The sequence below is a fragment of the Saccoglossus kowalevskii genome, chromosome 11 (assembly GCF_978046115.1).
Source record: "Saccoglossus kowalevskii chromosome 11, keSacKowa6.1, whole genome shotgun sequence".
NCBI lineage: Eukaryota > Metazoa > Hemichordata > Enteropneusta > Harrimaniidae > Saccoglossus > Saccoglossus kowalevskii.
This window is the reverse complement of record NC_140651.1, coordinates 26610810-26629980: the sequence shown is the minus strand read 5'-3', so window position 1 is coordinate 26629980 and position 19171 is coordinate 26610810. Positions and strand designations below refer to the sequence as shown.

The 19171-nt window shown below is 35.2% G+C and overlaps 1 long non-coding RNA gene across 1 annotated transcript; it reads left to right on the top strand.

Moving 5' to 3' along the window:
* The first annotated feature begins 11330 nt into the window (after positions 1 to 11330).
* LOC146736587 (uncharacterized) lies at positions 11331 to 14469 on the top strand. Its single transcript, XR_014930856.1, has 3 exons — positions 11331 to 11370; positions 11987 to 12039; positions 14321 to 14469. It is a non-coding gene; the product is annotated as an uncharacterized LOC146736587 (long non-coding RNA).
* Positions 14470 to 19171: the final 4702 nt, after the last annotated feature.

The window sequence follows — 19171 nt, the reverse complement described above, 5'->3', positions numbered from 1 at the left end:
ACCTCAGTTGTTGCCATGTGTAACTATTATTGAACTTGACTTACAACTAGTAAAATGGTTATGAAAATCATATTTATTGTGAATTTGTATTCCCAGAAGTACTAGGATGTTTGACATTTAGAGACTTGAAATACCAGGATGTTTGACCTTTAGAGAGCCAAAATACCAGGATGTTTAACCTTTAGGTAGCCAAAATACCAAGATGTTTGACCTTTAGGGAGCCAATATACTAGGATGTTTGACCTTTAGGGAGCCAAAATACCAGGATGTTTAACCTTTAGGTAGCCAAAATACCAAGATGTTTGACCTTTAGAGACCTGAAATACCAAGATGTTTGACCTTTAGGGAGCAATATACCAGGATGTTTGACCTTTGGGGAGCCAAAATACCAGGATGTTTGACCTTTAGGGAGCCAAAATACCAGGATGTTTGACCTTTAGGTAGCCAAAATACCAGGATGTTTGACCTTTAGAGGCCTGTAATACCAAGATGTTTGACCTTTAGGGAGCCAATATACCAGGATGTTTAACCTTTAGGTAGCCAAAATACCAGGATGTTTGACCTTTAGAGACCTGAAATACCAAGATGTTTGACCTTTAGGGAGCCAAAATACCAGGATGTTTGACCTTTAGGGAGCCAATATACCAGGATGTTTGACCTTTAGGGAGCCAAAATACCAGGATGTTTATACAACTGTGATAAGCTTTTATATGGTCTACAATTTATAAAGGGGTTATGTGGTCTCAGAATGTCAGTATTTATTTGTATCTGGTTTTCTGTTACTTCTCAATTTTCACTCAAAGTATTAGAATTTCATTACGTTAACCAATCGACATGCATGTTATTCCCATGTTATTCTGTAACCTGATTGGCAGAGAAACATCTGCCCAATCAAAACAATATATTGTAATATTTCTAGTTGATATTTTGGTGATTCGAAGGTTTTTGTCTTGTTTTTAAAAGGGGGGGGGGGTAAAATTGTACAATTACAGTATGATTTATAAAATATTTATTTATGATTAATAGGAAGGTTTTATTGTAAATAAATATACCATGGCATGAAAAGGATTGAAGTGTAGTTAATGTTTTAATTATTCGTATATGTTTAATTCTGAATTGTGACTGGTGAGAGACTCTTGTGATTATACTTGTATGTAGACCATTATTCCCACCAGTCAGCAATGCTTTGTAAATTAGAATACTTCAAATATGTGGTGTGATCAATCCTTATAACTTCTTGTAGTTATCTTAAGGGAGGGTGGTCTAGGGAAATGATTCCTCTGTCTGGCTTGCATGTTGCTCTCATTTTGATAATCTCTGTTGACTAGTTATGGTTATCTAGTCTTCTTTTTATGTAGAAGCTATGTGATAAATATTAAATAAATAAATCAAAAAAATAGTAAATTTTTAGCGTAAATAGCCATGCTTATTTTTTAAAGATATAAAGTACCAAATAAAGTAACATGCGATGAGAAATACAGTGAAAATAAAAACTTGGAAAATCTGCTCTACACCAGCATGACTTGAATAAGGAGGGACCTGATACATTTGTTATGCATGGCTGCCATGGTAACATTTATAACCAAACAAGTGCACTTTCTCACCATTGGTTGGACAGATATTATTACCACGGGCCGACAACTCACTTTTTCTCATTCATTGAAGCAAATATTAGAAAATTACGGGATTTTATTTGATGACCTCCCTCCTACTTGCCTATTTTGTGACATGTTACTGTGATCCGATTTTCATTGCAATTAGTGACAGGTTAGACATAGTTTGTCACTAAATTCACTAGTTTTTAACTATAAGATTTAATACTGATATTTTTAGTGAGGTTTATGGCGATTAATAACTATATTTTCTAGAGACACATTAATATGTAGTCCAACTGAGATGACGCCCTTCTTGAAATAACGTAAATAATTCGCCTGTGATGGCGTTCTTTATAATAGATTTACGCAACGAATGATTTGGATTTAATTTGGGGGAGTAAATTTCACGGTCTGATTTCAGACTCCTCAGTCTGTGATTCCCTGTTTGTGATGTGACAACAACCACATACTGTGTGTTCTAAAGTATCTAATTTTTCAAATTACTTTGGAGAAAGTTGATTTTGCTACGAATAAAAATGAAGATATATAGATGAACAAAACTGTTCTTGTTCATTATTTTAATACAAAATTCGAGTGCTGCTTCCATAGTCAATCTTACTTCATTTCAAATTTAATCCCGTCCCGCTTGTGTAGCGAATTTCGCGAGAACGAGGTGGCATCACCTAAGACAGCCTGATAAAAATCCCACATCCCAGTCTCAGTACTTCGCCACAATTGTATCACCGCCCTCAACGTCGGGAATTATCAGAATGATTTGCTAATACAGTGTATGGCCGTCATCATAAAGTGTATCTTCGTATATGTATATTATGTCAGTTATTTCGTCAACTGCAGCAAATTTATATTCCCGATATTTTGTGATGCTGCTTACAGCCCCGCTGAAAACCTAGATAAAGACAGAACGAGCCAGGAGGGCGAATAAAAGAAACATCATGATGAGAAAAATGAAAATTACGGTCACGGTCAAAAATCACTGAGCTAGAAGACATACATATCTTTGAGAAATTGATTTGGCATGCTTGTCATATTTTTTACATGGTAAAGTTATTATTTGGTGATGTATTGTTATAACTTAAATATTTTCCAATGCAGATCACGACTATCACTACGTAATCATACAGCATTTGTGTATGGCTTGCGGTGCGGTTTTTCATGCAGCTTTTGACTCCCATTTCTTCTTAAGGGAGAACCCTACCTATATGTGTTTTTTTTTCATAAAGTTGTAAATACATCGCACGACAATGTTCGTTGGTTTTTGTGTATATCATGGTACATTCGTCCCTTAACGATTTAAAATTATATATAGTCTAAGAACTTATTTATTATTCGACCGCCGAAGAGCCAGTGAAAATATCACCACTCCAACTTTTAAACAATCCCTAATAATCAAATTGATATATGTTTCACATGTAAAGAGTCAAAGACTCTCAACAACTAGCCCTAAGTAAAATGTTATGAAGGTTTTCGACGGTTGTTTTCCAGTTCACAGGTGTTTGTTGCCAGGCGGTGAAAATACCCGGATAATCCCTCGAACACATGCGAGACCTATTCCTGAGTAACTAAGAAGATTACGAAATATAGAAAACAAAAAGGAATTTATGGTTTTCACCATTAGAAACGAATAACGATTATATCATTATTAAAATCATTATTACGTAAAAGTCGTGTGTATATATCATAAATAATTCGTTATATAGTCTTATTACTTGGAGAAATATCACAATGTATTCTGGGATACCATTAACTAAAATATAAGACACTGCACCAATGTTATAGTTTTAACATAATTTATTACAGTTTTTGAATGATGTCATCAGGAGAGATGTTCCTGATGACATCAATAAGGTCCCCAGCTGTTGGTCGCGACGATGGCTCCATAGCACAACAAGCCATACACAAGTCCTTATATACTCCTCTTCCTAGATGCCTAATGTTGATGGGCGTGATGACCTTACCGGCCGCGACATCTGTTCTTATACGTTTAATGAAACCAACTAACGTACCGCATAGATGTGGAAGCTGCAGTGTCACCACCTCAGCCATGGAACACCCAAGTGCCCAAATGTCTTTGGCAGGACACGGTGGAGGTTTTTTGCAAATAACCTCTGGTGCCATGTACACCACCGTGCCCGCACCTGAGAAGTCACTGCTTCCGATGGTGACACTGACGCCAAAGTCAGCTATGCGGCAGCTTGGTTTCCCGTCATTTTCGATTTTCACCTACAAAAAAATAATCAAAAATCAGTGTTACCCCACTGAGTGTTATGAACATTATATAGTGAATCAAACAAAGGAACCAAATTTGAACCACAGATTATAATAAGATATTACTCCGAGAAAGGGCCATTACCTGAAACATCTAATTGTATGGAATAATTTCCAAGGGCTACGATTACCCACTACCATTCTGCATATATTATTTATAATGTTTCAAATGTAAACCATATTGTATGTGCGAGATACTATTTACAAACATCAAGCAGAACAAATCTACTAATCCAACGAGGCCATTGTTTGAATAAACACTCCACCCGAACTCATCAAAATTATATTCAATTCACTGGTCGTTATTTGGTACAAAAACGTAATAAATATTGAAAATTTATTAGTATATTTCTGACAGGCTCTACCCAACATTGTGCATACTCTATAATTGTCTATTTACTATTTGTCCATCTACTACTACATATATACTTACAAGAACATTGGATGGCTTGAAGTCGTTGTGGACTACTCCCAGATCATGCAATCTTTGTAAACCAGAGAGGGTCGCCAATAATGCCAACTTTAACTGGTGGCTAGTTAGCTAGTGAAATGAAAACAAAAAATGTGAAATATTAACTTTACCGTTGATGAAAGATCGCAATTAATTATCGTCTATGAAATTATAAATATCAAAACCAATAAATCCGCCGTTAATATGGATATAAAATACGACTAAGATGATAAAGAGGCTTGACGATAATCAAGTTGTTACCATGGTTACATATGGATGACAAGTTTCAAGTCAAATAGTACTTACCATATTAGCATACACCAGTTTTTCGAGATCATGACCTGGAAAGTAGTCCATTGCGTATGCATTGTGTACGTCATCAACACCTATTAGTTGTATACAGGAACTTCTTGAAGTACGAAGTAGACTGTAAGAAAAAAAAAACAATTATTGGTACATGTTTGAGTAATGTGTCGATAATTCGTGCATGGAGCTAAACATGATATCATTATATTTACATTCACGATTCTGATAAATAAAATCACTGAGAGTTAATTGTTTTATACGGGAACTTTAGCATGATTATTGTTGGCCAAGCAAAATAGAATACTTGTCACAAACGTGTGTATATTTTTCTAATATATGTTTGTTAAGCCATATAATACATGTGGGTTACTATTCCCAGCTGCAATCGCTTTGCCGACACTTCGTGACGTGGTTCGACACTTGCATAAACTATATTATTTACATATTATTGGGAATTAACATATAATTAGACTTACGTCATTATATTGATTTCATTTTTGAACATCTTCCTTGCGCTTACTTTCTCCGACTCAGTGGTTGGTGGCTTATGGTGTTTTATTGCCACCAATTCACCTTTGACCTTGGCCAGATGGATATTCGCGAAATTACCTTCGCCAATCTTCTTATCCATCTGGATTCGGTCAAGGTCAAAATTAACCACTGGCCGAATGGCAGCTGAAAAGAAAAAGAAAATGACAGTACTTTGTCAGTAATTGTAGTTTATCTTGTTGTTAATAATGACGTAATCGCTAAGTTTGATATGTGGATTGCCATGTCGTGGCGCACTTTACGTGTGCATAAGCTGTGAAAAGGCCACCACAAGATATGATTATTGTCTGGATATTAATGGCGACTTTATTTTGTTGCTATAAAATAAAATATAATGAATTTACCTGGCACAGGAAGATGCTCAATTATGTTTGGTGATTCTACTATTATAGCAGTTTTTGTGGGCGTCTTCTTTGTTTTTACAGAGTCACCTTTAGATGGAGGTCCAGTCAACGATAAATCTGCAAAATGTCGAACAGAAATTATTACTTTAAATATCAACTGATAACAGAAAACCATCCTATACGTAAATACTTTAAACTGTGTAACACTACAACGAATCTACATTAGTCATTATAATTATTAGTCAGAGCTTTCACTTATTCATTAGATACATATGTTGTGTTAACCAGGAGATGGACAATACTCACTTCTTTTTTTCTTCAGCTCTTCCAGCCTCTTCCTCTTTTCCTTCAAGGCATCCCTGGCGGATAATACTGCAAGATACAAACGACCAGAATCAGTCTAATATGTCTAGAAGTACGTCGGGCAAGTATGTACTGAATGTGTATGACTAGTGTATGACTATCGAAAATCGAACGGCGATATATATCTATGATGTCATATCTAAAGTCACGTGGCATAAAAATTAATCCAAATATCAAGCGTAACTCAGTAAGAATGGACATCTTGACTGAGAATATAAAACACCATAAAACAATAGACTCAATTTTTACATACTTCCAGCAGGGGCCTTGCTTGCCGGAGGAAGAGGTTCCATTGTGAAACTTGAATTACAAGTGTTTGTAACAACACTTGAAGTGCTGGTCTTGACTGGCTCTATATAAGACGGAGAACAAATAACATGATGAGGCAAAGTAGTATTTAGTGAAATATAATACACATATATAATTAAATGTTTACAACAATGACATGCCTATATATTAGTGTCGCATGAACACATATTTCCCAAACTTCCAAAAAATGACTATTATAATTACGCACCTCTCTTTATGCGCAATTCCTGCAACCTCTTCCTTTTTTGATCTAAACTATCTCTGTGAGACGGTTCTGCAAAGCAATATGAGAATGTTTAGGTGTATTTTTGGTAACAAGGGACATATATTCACGAGTGCGACAAACAAAAAAGTTTCGCATAAATGTATAACTTACTTGTAACACGTCGCTGAACAGCAAGAGGAAGAGTTACGAGCATTGGTGACATTGATATTTTGTGGTGAGATGGAGGTGTTACCACAATTGATGGTATAATTCTTCCAAAGACAAAGTCAATATCTGACTTTGATGTTGTGGGTTTTGGTGGAGGTGTTACCACAATTGATGGTATGATCCTTCCAGAGACAAAGTCAATATCTGACTTTGATGTTGTGGGTTTTGGTGGAGGCGTTACCACAATTGATGGTATGGTCCTTCCAGAGACAAAGTCAATATCTGACTTTGATGTTGTGGGTTTTGGTGGAAGCGTTACCACAATTGATGGTATGGTCCTTCCAGAGACAAAGTCAATAGCTGACATTGATGTTGTGGGTTTTGGTGGAGGCGTTACCACAATTGATGGTATGATCCTTCCAGAGACAAAGTCAATATCTGACTTTGATGTTGTGGGTTTTGGTGGGGGCGATACCACAATTGATGGTACGATCCTTCCAGAGACAAAGTCAATAGCTGACTTTGATGTTGTGGGTTTTGGTGGAGGCGTTACCACAATTGATGGTACGATCCTTCCAGAGACAAAGTCAATAGCTGACTTTGATGTTGTGGGTTTTGGTGGAGGCGTTACCACAATTGATGGTATGGTCCTTCCAGAGACAAAGTCAATAGCTGACTTTGATGTTGTGGGTTTTGGTGGAGGCGTTACCACAATTGATGGTATGGTCCTTCCAGAGACAAAGTCAATGTCTGACTTTGATGTTGTGGGTTTTGGTGGAGGCGTTACCACAATTGATGGTATGGTCCTTCCAGAGACAAAGTCAATGTCTGACTTTGATGTTGTGGGTTTTGGTGGAGGCGTTACCACAATTGATGGGATGGTCCTTCCAGAGACAAAGTCAATGTCTGACTTTGATGTTGTGGGTTTTGGTGGAGGCGTTACCACAATTGATGGTATGGTGCTTCCAGAGACAAAGTCAATATCTGACTTTGATGTTGCGGGTTTTGGTGGAGGCGTTACCACAATTGATGGTATGGTCCTTCCAGAGACAAAGTCAATGTCTGACTTTGATGTTGTGGGTTTTGGTGGAGGCGTTACCACAATTGATGGTATGGTCCTTCCAGAGACAAAGTCAATAGCTGTCTTTGATGTTGTGGGTTTTGGTGGAGGCGTAACCACAATAGCGGGTACTAATCTCTTTGATGTACATGCTTCGACTGTACCAGTCGTAGTGATGGGATCTGTAAAGACAACGAAAAGCAAAATATATTATCCTAACCCCAACCTTGACGTATTTGGTTTTGAAACTTTTAGTATTCCGTGGTAAATGACGATGTGTTCTTTACGATTCAATCGGCTAGCGTATTCATACTCAGCAAATAAAAATATACAGAATAATACACACAATGGCAAAAAAAATTACTATGATAAAGACTTTTCGTTTCTGACACACTAAAATTCAAAAATATGACATGTTTTTCTTTCAATATTTAAGTGTAATCGGTAATTATTATTGTGTCCGTATGGAATATATTTCTCTACATATGAATATTGTTATATAATTCCGAATTCATTTGTCAAAAACAAATCAAATGTTGATAACGGAAAGTGAATGTATAGTTGATGTATTCCACTGAAGCCTACCATTGTTACAGTATATACGAATAAACTCTTACGTTAGCAAACATAATAAATACATTACATTGATTACACGGTCTGTTTCAACTTCATCTGCTAAGAACCTTCTCCAAAAAGTCACATTTGGAAACAACTGTACAACTATATATGTTTGCTGACTTACCTTCATCCTGAAAAGTACTACAACACAGCAGTTTTCTAAACGCTTTTTTCAATCTGCCCATTTTAAACGTTAAATCGTGACGGAGAAAGTTCAAATGAAGTGTTCGGCGACAGAGTAACAGTAAGGTTTGTGATACAAATGAAACGTCAATCATAGCAACCGTGACGTAATAAACATAACGTAGTCTCGCAAAATATCGCGCGTCCTCACGTGAGTTCCAAAGACGCGCGCGTGATCTAACAGTCTGCCTGGCTTGCTGCGTATATTGCTGCGTATGGTTGTGTACAATAGAGAGTTTAAGATTTGCGTACGTAACGGGAACGTAACGTGTTGTTCTAATTTCGTTTGCGTTACGTTCTCGGGTGTCGGAAAACGATTAAGTACAAGCGTCCACAACGAGAACGTAACTGAAACAGAACCATGTCAATCCATCTCTCATTTGGCAACCATCTATCCAATAAAATTTGTTATGTCATTTCACGTCCGGAAACTGAATTAGTAGTTAGTTCCAAGACATTTGACAGAGCTCTCGCTATTTCCACCCACTCTGCTGAGGTCCTAGGCCTGTTTGCCTAATCCTCTTTCAGCAGATCAATGTCATGCGTTTTCAGTGGGTATAAATATCAGCTAAAATACATCCAATATTTCTTATTTCATCATAAATATACAAAATCACTCCAATATAAAACGTTGTATCAATGTCAGTGAAAATTAATCAAAATTGACAGCGAGAAAAGCTCTCGGAAATCAACTACGAGTCAGTCACCTTTATCACGTTCAAAACGACTGTCGTACGACCAGGCAACCGATGACGTCATTAGTTCGCGCGGAGAACATGCACAAAGCAGTGACGTATCCGTTCTCGTTCCGTTCTCGTATGCGCATCTTAATGTCTCTATTAAAATATAGCAAGTTTTGAGTCACTTGGCATAGTTACGTAACAAGTACACCTGTTGGTACCCCCTGTGGTAACATTTACAATCGTGATAATAGAAGAAATTAAAGTTGCCCAATTCAATGTTAGACCAGGTCTTCGTAGCGTCACACATTTTGGACATTTGTGTTGATACAATGATTTTCCCCAGAATCGAAAGCGCTCTCCGATACTTGAGTACAAGGTACGATCTGCCCTCGATGTTCACTAGGATAACATTGTGATTGTGCGTAGAATTATACTACAAAAATTACCGTAAATGCATAGGCTAAATTATTTTATATCATGGCAATATCTTGATACTAAAAAGAATTCTGTCTCGTAAAGTAAATAAGTGTCGACGTCCATAAAATTCGGTATTGGGCTGCTTGATCCCGATACCGATTCCGATAACTTAAAAAAAAAAGTGAAAGCGACCCGCGGTTGTATATCGGAGCGGTTGCTGTTGAAAAAAGAAAATACTTCCGAATTTGGTCTTCAGGTGGCGAGCTTTACACCCGATGCGTAGCAGACGCATGCGCGATATATCTGCACATGGTTAATTATCTGGAACATTTTGCTGATTTGCTTCTGGATATTTCGACGTTCACTGACAATATTTAGGACTATAACCAGTGAAAATGGGTGATATGAATAATTCCAATAAATCGATCGAGCTGTTTGTTAGGGTAAGTAAAAATGAAAACCTCACAGTCCGAAGTATGCTTGGAATGTCTTGAGGTCCCTCCAAACTGTACGATGTTATTGACGTGCCAATACTATACTATGCAGCAGTTATTACAGGTAGTCCATGGATGTGGTTATATATAATCTACCCGCGTAGTATGATTTATGGCGTTCACATTTCAGTGTTGCAAGTGTCGTACGACAGGGACCTTTTTCGGAGACATGTCAAATTTCAATGGCGGACATTTCGCCCCGAACGAAATTTTTGCCCTGAATTGAATGGTGGTTCGGAATAGAGCAAAATCGTGTTCTCATCTCATCAGTATTAGTTCAAATGCTAATTTGACTTATAAATGCGTCTCTTCATTTTAATTTTTTTAACTTTTGAATCGTCGAAATTCCAATGTATTTTTGTTTTCGCATTACTCACTTTACTGATATCTCAAAATATTCCGAAATTTATGTCTCGTTAATAACAAGTCTAATTAAAATAAGATCCTAGTTTTGTCTTTTTTTCATTTAATTTAATTATTTTATTTTATTTTATTATTTTATTTTATTTTATTTTATTTTATTTATTTTATTTTGATCTATTTTTTGTTTGTTGATAGTTTTTAAAGTTTTGGTAATTGTGAATGGCAAACATAGATCCGACCCAATGCCCAATATAAATCCCATTCAAATCTTTTATATTGGTCAACGGCGCACTGATTGGTGGAAATAATTAACAAACAATTCCATTGCACACAATGCAATGTGTGTGGCTGTTGGATTATTGGCCATGAGCTCTCGTCAAATTCAGCACTTGAACTTGTGAGTGTGACATTTTGATGACATTGAATAGTCTAAATACACTGATAACCCTGCATATAAATAAGGACATTACAGTGTAACTACAATAAAGTTTTGATATCAAATAATGTTTTCCTGTTCACTGATATACTAAAGATGTGTGTATTAGATTCATATTCAAATATATTTATTACATTTAGTGAAACCTGTCTTAACTGAAAACCAATATGACTTCTGTCTACAGATATTCAGTCCTTAAAGTTTGTTTATATAAGCTTATCAAAGAATGAAGAAACAAGTAAAAGTGTTTGTTTAGACAAGTTTCTGGTTTACAGGGTTCTGTTGAATTTTCTATGCTAAACTTTGTAGAAGCTTAATTTTGTTATTCAATTTGTTCAGATTCCAGCCAATCACAAGCAGTTAACATTGTTGGTGATGATAACAAACAAAGCAAGACAGATAAGGAAGAAGACACATGTTACCAGCAGACAGCCTTACAAATGAATTTATTAAGTGTTGTGTTCAACTCTGATCTAGACAATGGTGATATACAGAAATGAATAATACAAATCAGAATGGAGAAAACAGAAGGACAGAATGGTGAGTTAACTAGCTTACACCTCTCAGCACAAATTTGAATTTCTATATTATGTTGCATGTATAGAGTAATCTTGATACTCTGTTCAGGAGTGTCTCAACTAGTTTTTCATTAGAAGGTGGTTGTAGTCTAATTAGCCATCTACTACTGTCCATAATGACTTAATAGCCGTCTGCTTTTCTTAATACTGTTTGTAGAAGAATACAATTTAACTGTCTTTATTCTTGATTTGGTCGTTTGTCAAGATATCATTGGTTTACTAATAATAGAAATGTAGGAAATTGGCCATTATATGCTGACTATAAAGATTCAGTTACCAAAAACTATTTTATCATTTTTTTTACATTTTATTTTTCCAAATTGACCGTTTTTGTAAATAACTGTGATACCGATTAAACCAGTGAACTTAGCTGTGAATCTTTCTACACTTACCTAGGGATTCTACATGGAAATTGATGTGTCCCTAGTTATCTAATTTTTTCCAACAGCTAGAGTTTCTAGATTAATAAATTCCTGGAGGTGACATGGACTGACATCGATAAATGTTTGGTTTAGACATGTTTCTAGCTTACCCAGGGTAATGTATATGGTAACAGTATACAATATATTTTTCCACAGATGCGGAAGATGAAGTGCCGAAATGGGAAAAAGAATTACAACAAGAATTGCAGGTTAGATGAATTAATATCGTCATAATTCATTCAGTGCGAAGAACTCCTAATAGTTTACTATGTTTATGTCATACAATGACTGATTTAAATAATCTGTGAAACGTTTAAATTACTGGAAGTGAAAACACATCTCCTCGTTTGCCTTCTGAGGGCGCTGTCCTCTATTTGATAATACCCAATTATGTATAATGCAAAGTGAGTTCAGTCATTCCATTCCAAATAATTTAAATAATAATTAAATAATATTTCAAGTTTTGTTTCTAAATTCTTTTTACTGCTGAATCAAATGAACATAATTTCCTACTAGTTGCAGATCAAAATGAAAATTCAAAAAACTATGAAAACAAAAAGTTATGTTCATGTCATCAGGCATAATTGTAGTCCCTGTTGGGACGCAGTCCAAAAACAGAGATTTATGGATTAGTCTTTGTGTGTGTGTCTATTTGTCCATGTGTTGATCTGTGTCTCCATTCAGACCTATATCTTAGACATGCCAGGACCGATTACATTCAAACTTCACACATATGTCATACCATGGACGTACTAGAGATGGACGCTGCATGGTGATTCACACCTGATAAGACGCATTGTCTTTCTATTGTACTCATCTTAAATTTATGAATAGGCAGACATACTTTCATCTTGGCTGAGTTACTGCCCGATCTTAGTTTTGGTATTTCACGACAAGATTTGAATCTTAAATTTTATATTATATTGGGTCCAAAAAAAAAATACAGACCTTGCCCGAGAGCTGGTGCAATGTTAAGTTGTGAAACGAAGTATATTCTAGGCAAGTTTACGAGCATGTTTGTACCGATCTTCTGCACTTGTTAGCAATTTTAATTTAATATTGCCAGTAAACCCGGTGTGAACGGATGACGATTTTTTTTTGCGATGTTCAATTCGAGTGAAATTTACAGATGGCACAAAGCTTGAAATTTTCGGAAAGTTCGGCCGCCATAATTCGATGTTAAACAAGGACTTCTTTAACATTAGCTTTCACGTTCATGGTGGGCTCTCGCGAGAAACAATACTGTTGTTCGTCCTCTTCGGGGACGGCTGAGTCGACAGTTTCAATGTCTTCAATATCAAAATCATTATAGTCTAGTTCTAAAATGTCGGGATCAACAAAATCACAACCGAAACCAAACTTTCTCTGTTGCCTGTTCGTCGCCATTTTCTTTTCTCTTGACGGTTGCAACAGATCGTTGGGGCGCTTGAAACAAAACGAAGATGAACTGAGCGGCAACGCACTTACATCAAAACAAGTAAATACTGTGCAGCGTTCATCTCTAGTACGTCCATGGTACTGAAAAATCACCGAAATAAAGCATTTTTGGCATTCTCGGTTGTTTACAGATGGATTTTGTTCAAATATGGTACATACATTGTACTTCATGGTCCTTGATGTATGTCATTTTGTTTTTCAGATCGGATTAAAAATGGCCAACTGGTGGCCATTTTGTTTTAATGAATGTGGTTCTAGTGCCATTTCTCTGCTTTGACTGATTATATATTTTATATATTCTAGATACATCATGTCATAGATGAACAGATGTATTCAAAATGGCCGACTGGTGGCCATTTTGTTTTAATGAATGTGGTTCTAGTGCCATTTCTCTGACATGCTTTGACTGATTATATATTTTATATATTCATTATACATCATGTCATAGATGAACAGATGTATTCAAAATGGCCGACAGGTGGCCATTTTGTTTTAATGAATGCGGTTCTAGTGCCATTTCCCTAACATGCTTTGACTAATTATATATTTTGTATATTCATTGTACATCATGTCATAGATATACAGATGTATTCAAAATGACCGATCGGTGGCCATTTTGTTTTAATCATGTTCCAGAGCAATATCTGTCAATATGGACAAGTACTCGTTTGATGATCAGATACAAGATGACTGAATGTCAATCATTTTAATGTTAAAAAAATCATCGAAATCAAGCATTTTCTTCTGGATCCAAATTTATGTTCCAACTAAATTACTATAAACAAAACTGTATACCTTAAATTTTTTAACTAACAGGGACTGTGCCATGCATGGCTCGTCTTTGTGAATAGTAATCAAAGTTTATGTGACATTCACAGATTTAAATATTTGCAATAAATAAACTAAAATTATGTCAATCAGACCAAACATAATTGTGTTTGTGATAATTTCTGTAAAGACAACTTTACACTAATGACAAGTCTCAGTTACTTGTAAAACCAGACATGTGAGTTTTGTTATTAATCCAACTCTGTTCTTCATTCACATCTCTAGGAATATGAAGTTGTTGAAGGAGAAGGCACTGGTGATAATGAACAATGGGAGGATGAAATAAACCAAATGTTAGAAGATGAGACGCAGTAAAACATTTACATTAAGTTACAACTTTAGTAGATATTTTGGGTTGTGTAAAAAATAAAAATATCATTATCACCAGTGTACTATAGAAACAGAGCATTGGTCATGTACCACATTTTTGACTCCCATGTGCGAAGCACAAAATGGGAGTCTTTGCAGTTAGTGTGTCTGTACGTGTGTGTGTGTGTGTGTGTGTGTGTGTGTGTGTGTGTGTGTGTGTGTGTATGTGTATGTGTATGGGTGTGTGTATGTGTGTCCGACTGTTCCACTGCTATCTCAAGAACCATACATCGGTTTTTGATGAAACTTGGTGCATAGATGCTCTGGGCCAATGCACAGATTTGATTAGGTTTTGGTAAAAATCCATGCTCGTTAATTACCTAATTTGCATGATAGTTAGCTAATTTTTAGCTGTTCTATGACTGTTCCACTGATATCTAAAGAACCACTCATTGGATTTTGATGAAACTTGATACATAGATGCTCTGAACTAATGCTAGGTTTTGATTAGGTTTTGATTAAAATCCATGCTCGTTAATTACCTAATTTGCATGATAATTAGCTATTTTTTAGTGGTTCCATGACTGTTCCACTGATATCTAAACAACCACTCATTGGATATTGATGAAACTCTTTACATAGATTTTCTGAATTAATGCTAGGTTTTGATTAGTTTTTGGTAATAATCCGTGGATACTAATTACCTAATTTGCATAATGATTAGTCAATTTTCGGTTTTTCCACTGATATCTCAAGTACTAATCATCACATTTCAATGAAACTTGATACATAGATGTCATATGACACTGCACAGACCTGATAGTTTTTATGGTAATATTAGTACATGTAATTACCTAATTTGCATAATTAATTAATTTTCAGCTTTTGATATAAGTAGTGAGCATTACATTTCAATGAAACTTGGTACTTACATACTCAAGGACTATGCAGAGATTGATTGTTTTGGATAAATATTTGTGCATATTAATCACCTAATTTGCATAATTAGTTAATTTTCAGCTTTTCCACGGGTATCTCAAGTACTAATCATCGCATTTCAATGAAACTTGGTACATAGATCCTTTAGGACTATGCAGAGACCTGATTCGTTTCAGGGTAAATAATTGTGCATATTAATTACCTAATTTGCATAATTAATTTTCAGCTTTTCTACTGATATCTAAAGTACTAATCATCACATTTCAATGAATCTAAAATTATGCAGAGACCCAATTAGTTTTTGGTAAATATTTGTGCATATTAATCACCTAATTTGCATAATTAACCAATTTCCAACTTTCACACTGATATCTCGGGTACTATCGGTAATCATCACATATCAATGAATGTTTATACATGGATGCTATAGGACAATAGACAGACCTGGATAATTGTGGGTTAAAATCTGTACATATTAATTACCCAATTTGCATAATTAACCAATTTTAAGCTTTCACACTGATATCTAAAGTACTAATTTCCATTTTAATGAAACTTAGTACAAAGATGCTCTAGGACAATGTACAAACCTAATTAGTTTGGGGTAAAACTCTGTTCATATTATTTCCCCAATTAGCATAATAATTCATAATTTTTTGGTTCTAATCACATTTCAATTAAACTTGGTACATAGAGTTTTTGTTACATTGCGCAGACCTCATTAGTTTTACAATCAAATCTGTTCATGTTAATTTTCTGATTTGCATAATTAGTTTTCAGCTAAGTAATTTCAAATTATATTTAATGTGTCTCCAATACTCTCAGCACATGGGAGTTCTTTCTAAGCTTTCTTTGATTATTTCATTTTATTGGATGGAAAGACATTTAATACTAAGAGATATATTTGTATAAGCAAACCTATTACATCCATTGATAAGGTGTTTCATTGCCTGGTTTTCTGTGGTATTTGAATATAGTTAAAAGAAGGGTGTGTTACCATGTTGTCATATGGTATATGGGTGGTTTGATTAGTAGAAATCTTTGTATGCCTTGATATATCAGTCATGCATGCATGCACACAAGCATTCATTTCTACAACAAACACTTTCTGTATAAACAGGAGGTACTATTATCATTACAGAAAGGCAACGTCTACTGTTTTAACTGAATGCAGGTTATTACAGTCATTATCAAGATTTCTGATCAATAGTATCATGATTTGTAAAATCCAAGAAAATAAAATAAACAGAGCATCTAAATATAGAATATCGATGATATTATTTAACACACAACACATGTTTATCGATTGCATTAGCATCCATTGTATATAGTTAAACTATACAATGTAAAGTTTGCTATTTTACTTCAATCCATAATACACATATTATTGCCTGGCACCTTGTAACTGACTAGCATTGACAAGAAGAGACTGGAAAATCTTCAGTTTATGTTAGCAATCAGGTGTTGGAGTTGCGTTGTTAACTTTGTATGATTATGAACGTGGTTGTCATTAAAGGGATGTTTAATAAGACAGATCTTGGATATGATAAAAGGACTATTTTATTGATGCATTAAATGCTGCACTGTATAGACATAATTGCTACTTTTACACGACAGCATTTTATCTGAGCTGAAATATTGCTGCGCTTTACCGATTAACAGGAGATTATTTCTTGTGCATTTATACACTTTGTAGCAGAATGTAGTTTTAAGTTCAGTCTGTTTTAACCTGAAATTGTCAGGGCTCATCAGTCCTGTCATAGTACAACCCTGCAGGTTTATTGTTATCACAATTGACTAAAGCCAGCTCAAGCAAAAAATGTTCACATGGTCATTATTGCTGCCTAGAGCTGATAAAATGCTGTCGTGTAAAAGAGTGGAAATGGAAATAGTAGGATTTGTTCTTGCATACTTATTTTTACATTGGTTTCTATGGTGATAGTATTCCATCATATCTTAAGATTGTTCATGGTGACATATATTTTCAAACAAGGTGTCATTCAACTCATTACAATAATTATAATCTTTGGGAATTATAGTTTATCTTTGCTTGTGCATAATTTATGTGCATCCGAAATATTAAATTTATGCTTGATCTACAAAGGTCACACATCCTGGTGTTTCGTTGGGGTACCGGTATTGTTCTATAACAGTGAAAATTATACCTCAGTTGTTGCCATGTGTAACTATTATTGAACTTGACTTACAACTAGGAAAATGGTTATGAAAATAATATTTATTGTGAATTTGTATTCCCAGAAGTACCAGGATGTTTGACATTTAGAGACTTGAAATACCAGGATGTTTGACCTTTAGGGAGCCAAAATACCAAGATTTTTGACCTTTAGAGACCTGAAATACCAAGATGTTTGACCTTTAGGGAGCCAAAATACCAGGATGTTTGACCTTTAGGGAGCCAAAATACCAGGATGTTTGACCTTTAGGGAGCCAAAATACCAGGATGTTTGACCTTTAGGGAGCCAATATACCAGGATGTTTAACCTTTAGGTAGCCAAAATACCAAGATGTTTGACCTTTAGAGACCTGAAATACCAAGATATTTGACCTTTAGGGAGCCAATATACCAGGATGTTTGACCTTTGGGGAGCCAAAATACCAGGATGTTTGACCTTTAGGGAGCCAATATACCAGGATGTTTAACCTTTAGGTAGCCAAAATACCAAGATGTTTGACCTTTAGAGACCTGAAATGCCAAGATATTTGACCTTTAGGGAGCCAATATACCAGGATGTTTGACCTTTGGGGAGCCAAAATACCAGGATGTTTGACCTTTAGGGAGCCAAAATACCAGGATGTTTAACCTTTAGGTAGCCAAAATACCAGGATGTTTGACCTTTAGAGACCTGAAATACCAAGATGTTTTACCTTTAGGGAGCCAATATACCAGGATGTTTAACCTTTAGGTAGCCAAAATACCAGGATGTTTGACCTTTAGAGACCTGAAATACCAAGATGTTTGACCTTTAGGGAGCCAATATCCCAGGATGTTTGACCTTTAGGGAGCCAAAATACCAGGATGTTTAAACAACTGTGATAAGCTTTTATATGGTCAACAATTTATAAAGGGGTTATGTGGTCTCAGAATGTCAGTATTTATTTGTATCAGGTTTTCTGTTACTTCTCAATTTTCACTCAAAGTATTAGAATTTCGTTACATTAACCAATCGATACATGTCGATACATGCATGTTATTCCCATGTTGTTCTGTAACCTGATTGGCAGAGAAACATCTGCCCAATCAAAACAATATATTGTAATATTTCTAGTTGATATTTTGGTGATTCGAAGGTTTTTGTCCTGTTTTTAAAAGGGGGGGGGGTAAAATTGTACAATTACAGTATGATTTATAAAATATTTATTTATGATTAATAGGAAGGTTTTATTGTAAATAAATATACCATGGCATGAAAAGGATTGAAGTGTAGTTAATGTTTTAATTATTTGTATATGTTTAATTCTGAATTGTGACTGGTGAGAGACTCTTGTGATTATAGTTGTATGTAGACCATTATTCACACCAGTCAGCAATGCTTTGTAAATTAGAATACTTCAAATATGTGGTGTGATCAATCCTTATAACTTCTTGTAGTTATCTTAAGGGAGGGTGGTCTAGGGAAATGATTCCTCTGTCTGGCTTGCATGTTGCTCTCATTTTGATAATCTCTGTTGACTAGTTATGGTTATCTAGTCTTCTTTTTATGTAGAAGCTATGTGATAAATATTAAATAAATAAATCAAAAAAATAGTAAATTTTTAGCGTAAATAGCCATGCTTATTTTTTAAAGTACCAAATAAAGTAACATGCGA